We start from the raw sequence: 6,142 nt of genomic DNA, 5'->3' as shown, positions 1-6,142 counted from the left end.
TCATTTATTCAGTCTATTACAAGATCTATTCTACACAAAGTTGAATCTTGTGAGCTTTAAGTCATGTTTGAAAGCTCAGTAACATACCCAGAATTTTGTTTTGTTTCATTCACACATGTTTGAGTAATCCTTTATTAAGTCTACATCTCCAAAGCTCAAAATGGTCTGTTCAACCCTGTGATGTCACATAGTAATAATTTTCGAGTAGAGTGAGTAGAGATTGGCAATTTCAGGGCTGAAGTCATCCAAATGATTCTAGTGAAGGTGTATGGAATGGAACACAGTGGAGCACTTCCTGTATTATCACATGACATCACAAGGTGGAACAGTGTTTTCTGTTTGAAAGCACTCAGTCTTAATATACAGAGATTGTGTGTTAAACATGTGAATGAAACAAAGTGCAACTCCACTTATGTTTTTAATAAGAAAACAACAATATAACATAGATCAGAAAATACCGTAATATCCATATTACGGTATTTTTCCTTTCAAGGTCACACAAGTCCATAGATTTTTTTAAAAGTGCATGTTTAGTATTACAATATTTTCACTGTGATGCTAGTCTTTTTTACTCTTACTAGATTAAATGCTGCAACACAGGAAGCAGAAAGTGTTCACAGAGAGCAAAGTGTTTTTGAAAAAAAAGGTTGGGGAGCTCCAGGCCCGTTGCACCACTTTAGAGGAAGAGAAATATGCAGCTCTTACCAAGGTCTGAGAAAGCATACAGACAGTGGAGGAGGCTGCACTGCAAAAAGAGCAGGTACATCGTTCTGTTAAGAACAGAGCATCTGGGCAAATATGTCTGTTATTTTGGTTCACATTTTCTGACAGTGTACTTCTGCTTCTTTTTCCCTCAAAGCCCTGTTAAGACAAAAACAGAAAACAGAGGAACTGGAAAAGACAAAGGAGACTATAAAGCAGTTGATCCAGGATGCAGCAGTCCGTACTAGAAAAGAGGTGGGCTCCCACTTCCCATTACAAAAATATTACAAGAGAAAATTTAGTTTCAAAGCTATGTTTTGTTTTGTTTTTATCAACAGGTCGAAAATGTTCGGAAACAGTACAGTGATCAAATTCTCAGGATGACAGAGGAGCTGTCTGCATTACAGCTAGTAGGAGTCTCTTAAGATGAAGTGTTTTTGTCAAAGCAAAATTGGCTTCCTTACATTTTTCCTTTGTCATTTCAGGAATGTGCAGATAAACAATCACAAATTGAAAGGTCACAAAGGCTGTAGAGGAGGAACTGGAGAAGGTAGTTTACAGCAAGAACAGTAATAATAATAATTATTTTTAAAAATGAAGTCATTTTGCTATAATTTCTGTATTTTAGGTGTATAAAGAGGGACGTGCAGAGCCAGAGTTCAGAAAGATAGAGGCTCTTCACCACAGGTGTCTGGAGGCTGAGAGGAGGAGAGAAGACATTAATCTCACTCTACAAAGCACTCTGAGCAAACTGAAGAAGATGGAAATGGAGTAAGTGGCCTATCCCAGTTTCAGTTCTCACTCCTCTTGGAACAGTAAGGTGACAGCAGGAGTGGTGCCAGCACACTTCCATCTGCTACTATTAATGATGTTAGCATGGAAACATCATGTCATCTCCTCTCCATCTGCCCAGCTCACCCTTCCCTTTTCATGTGTTTACCATTCTACAGCTACAGTGAAGAGCTGTCCCGGTGCCAAGAGGAAGTACGACGTCTGCAGAACACTTTGACTACAGCCAGGGAGGAGTGCGTAAGCATCAGTGAGGAGTGCCTTAAGCTGCATCAGGAAAACACTCAACTCCACAAAGACATGGATGATTTAAGAAAATCAAACTTGATTGATCAAAAGAAAGTCGAGCAACGGGTAATGGTTATTACCATCAGTTTGAAATGAGAAGCTGTAATTACTTCAAATGATTTCTAACAATTTATATATAATTACATTAAACGTAAAGACATTTCAATAAGAACCACGCGAGCCACCACCAGGGGTGACTTGGTCATACCCCAGAGACGGACCACCTTTGGTCAGAATGTGTTATCTGTACAAGGTGGAAATCTGAGGAACAGTCTTCCACTGACCCTGAAAGAAAGCCCCACATACAGCTCTTTTAAAGCTCAAACAAACTTGGTTATGGTCAAATCAAACATGTACACATGTATAACTGCACTGTGATTTTAATTGTTTTTCTATGTGCAATGAATGGGAACTGTGCAATGAATGGAACTATATAATGAGTGGAGTGTGCAATTTTTTAGTGTCTGGCCCCCTGTGACCCCAGCCCTTGGGACAACGGATGGAAATTAGCCTTAGGCTACAATCCGGTGTGTTTACATTCATGTTGTCATGTTTGTTCATTAACATGCTCTGTCCCAATCAAATAAATAAAGAAATAAATAAATAAACCCAGCTTCTCACAGCACACAGCAAAAAACTACTCCGCGCTGGAAAGAAGAGGCCAAAAAGCTGATCCAGGACTTTGAGACTAAAATAATGAGCCACAAGTAAAGAAACAACATAAAGTTACACTTTCAATGTGATTCAAGTAAATATGTAATCCATAGTATTTTGTTTTTCAAGGTCACAGTTGAATTGTCAGAAGCAGCGTTCACATGAGCTTGAATTGCAGCTTGAATCTGATTGTGCCACTATTGCAGAGGTCAGTTTGAAATCAAACCATACTGTCTGTATGCAGGTATATTCTTACTATGTAATGGATTGCAGTATGAACGACAGCTAGCAGAGTATCAGGAGAAGTCCAGCTGTCTTCAGCTACGCCTCACACAGGCTAAACAAAAAGAAACTACAGCTACACATCAGGTAATACATTTGGTCTGTAGCCTTGGAAGTAGCATGGGATTATCCTTAACCTAATTTGACATCGAGTTTATTTAGGAGTGCAAAACAGTCTCATCACATATTCTGTTTTTTTTCCTGCCTCCAGCTGAATATGATTGCATCACGACAGAGGAAAAGACCCATGGGCGACACAGAGACGATATGATGATATGGCAACTCCACCTCAAATAGCTTTTTTTTTTTTTTTTTTTTTTTTTTTTTTGTGTAATACTAATTGTATTTGTATGTGTATGTTACATTTGGGAGATGATAGGTGATAGTCTAATGTTTACAGAATACATATTTGTAATGAAATTGTGAATTGAGTTATTCTTTTATATTTTTTAAAACATATATATATATATATATATATATATATATATATATATATATATATATATATATATATATATATATACACACACAATTAAATTGTATATATATATTTTTATGTCCTACCTTTTTATGATAACATTAAACCTTACATCTTTGTTCATGGTTTTGTCATACCTTTTCACCATTCGTGTTCACTGCCCAAACGTGCCATTGTTTAGTTGCGTTGCACGCCGGGAAACCAGTTTGTTGCTAGGAAACCATCAACTTTACTACACGGCGTTCAGGGCAATGAAATGAACAGCGCAGCGCAACAACACACATCAAAGTTATTTTTTAGAAAGGTAAGAAGGACGTGTAAATGATTATTTCTTTCATCTGTGCTTTGTAGCGAAAAGGTTTGTCATGGGTGGCATGAGTACGTGCTGTCAATGTCCGGAGAACCTTTTTACTGTGTAACCCAGTTTGTGTAACCGTTGACTGTGTAACATTGCGGTGGTTCGGTCGTATCGCCCTTATTTACATAGATAAACTTCATTTTGAAGACGCAATGATTTATAAATGCAGCGGTTTATAATTAAATTATGAGATAAATGATGCGTTTGAAGCAGGATCCTGGTCCTGTTTTTAACCCTCGGCCCATCCAGTCCTAACCACACACTTACATCGTCCTTTTCATGTCAGGCCACTAACTCGGCCTATTTAAAGTTGGGGCGGGGCAGACTGAAGTTCCCTCGCACAGTAAGGTTCGCTTTGAGCTACATTCTTGCATCCTGCACTAAACTGATTAGCAGGCTAATAATTAATGGATAATTAAAGGCAGGTTACGTTTGTCTTGCCAGTGTTACAAAAAAGATGCGTGATGCCGTCACGTAGACCGATAGAGATCTGGGGAACTCTTGCGGCACAGGTGAGGACTTGCAAGTCATGACTTGGACTCGAATTCAGACTTGACTCACTATTTTTAGGACTTTAGACTTGACTAAAAATAAAATGAATTAAAGCCGCGCGGGGCGAGGGCCACGCACCGCCCCCCCCGGCGAATGCCGGGGACTCGCGACCGCCCCGACACACCGCTCTCTCTCTTCCCGACAGCTCCCGAGGCCAACAGCTCGTCCACCAGAAAAATGACATAGTGTACCTTTAAAATTGGATAAAGTGAATGATTCTAGAGACAAACTGTAGACACTAAGCCACAGGTCACGTGACTTTAATGGTCAAGAGCACTGTCACACTAAGACTAAGTGCATGAAAACACATCCTCCACCAGAAAAGTTACATAGTGTGCCTTTAAATTTCTCAGAAGTGAAATTATTCTAGAGGCCAAAGTGTCAAACTAGGGCATAGGTCTTACTGACTTTTTATGATGAGGAGTACGTCAGTGAATGTTTTGGCAAAGTTTTACAAATGAATGTAAAACTAATTTTATGTCACACAATAATAAATTGTGTGCATTCATATAGGTGGCGCTGTATCCCTGATAACAGTATTTGACATATCAATGGAATAAGGGTCATGCAGTGTATAACTGATAGAAATGTCATCACAATCGGACAAAACATGTGCATATAATAATTTTTACAATATTTTTTGGGGGATTCTCTGTGCCCCTGCTGGCCAACCGTGAAAAATACACCATGACTGTAATAGACATTTTTGCTTATAATGTTGCAAAGAATTTATTCCCCGACTTTGGTCCAAGTCCGATTATATTGACATTTCATGTCTAAGGTAGGGGGCGCTATACTGTTGACTTTTCATATGTTTTATAGTTTATTATATTCAGACCAATATCCCGCATTAGTGATTCAAATTTCAGCACAATCGAACTAAGCATGTCCCTGTAATAATTTTAAAAATATTTTTTGGGGGATTCTTTGCGCCCCTACTGGCAAACCGTGAAAAATGCATCATGTCCGTAATAGCCTTTTTTGCTTGTAATCATGGGGAAAATTTTATTTCCGAATTTGGTCCAAATCCGATAATGTTGACGTTTCATGTCTATGCTAGGGGGCGCTATAGAGTCCGATCGATCTGGACCCCGGTTTGGGGACTTTTCGTCCATGTTCAGGGGGTCAAAAATGCGATTCAATGTGGGGAAAAATAAAAATAAGAAACTGACGAAGAACAATACCCCTCGCCCCTAACTTTGTTAGTGGCAAGGGCCAATAAACAAACGTAAGAAACCGGCGAAAAACAATACCCCTCGCCCCTAACTTTGTTAGTGGCGAGGGCCAACTAAGACTTGAGACTCGACTTGGACTTACCTGTATTTGACTTGGGACTTGAATTTGACTTCATGTCAAAGACTTGAGACTTACTTGAGCAATGACTTGGTCCCATCTCTGCTCTGTGGTAAGAACAATTAGCATCCTTTATTACAGCAAATTTTTATTCACAGTGCCTCAGACCACAGATGACTGCTCACTGATGACTTTTTGTCAGTGTTGGGAAAGTGACTTTTAAAATGTATTCCCCTACAGATTACAGATTACATCCCCCAAAATGTAGTTTGTAACGTAATCCATTAAATTACTTAAAGTGAGTAATGTAATCTGAATACTTTGGATTACTTGATATTGTCATGGATTTTTAAAACGACATGAATGTACCAACCACATCCTGAAAATTCTTGTTTTTTCTCTTCAAATTGTCTGTTGAGCCCAAGTCTCCATGAACACACTTTTGTTTTACTGTAGAGAAACAAAGACGAGGATCTGAACATAAGATGTTTTGTTTTATCTGATAAAAGAAAATAAAAAGCCCAGTCTTTATTTAAACATATTAAAAATATTATTGATAGAGAAATGATTTTATATGAGATCACTGCTGCCTGAAATTATGTTCACACTACTGTTAGTGTCATATTGTTTAGACCTGGTTTAGACCTGGTTTAGACCTGGTTTAGACCTGGTTTAGTCCTGGTTTAGACCTGGTTTAGTCCTGGTTTTAGTCCTGGTTTTAGTCCTGGTTTAATCCTGGTTTTAGT

General features: G+C 38.6%; 1 pseudogene; it reads left to right on the top strand.

The window, feature by feature from the left end:
- Positions 1–581: 581 nt before the first annotated feature.
- On the top strand, positions 582–2,986 carry LOC129410505 (sodium channel and clathrin linker 1-like; annotated as a pseudogene).
- Positions 2,987–6,142: the final 3,156 nt, after the last annotated feature.

The sequence above is a fragment of the Boleophthalmus pectinirostris genome, unplaced genomic scaffold (assembly GCF_026225935.1).
Source record: "Boleophthalmus pectinirostris isolate CB_2022bp ecotype Guang Dong unplaced genomic scaffold, ASM2622593v1 HiC_scaffold_2259, whole genome shotgun sequence".
Taxonomy (NCBI): domain Eukaryota; kingdom Metazoa; phylum Chordata; class Actinopteri; order Gobiiformes; family Gobiidae; genus Boleophthalmus; species Boleophthalmus pectinirostris.
Note: the sequence above shows the minus strand (reverse complement) of the source record. Positions and strands in the feature narration are given on the sequence as shown.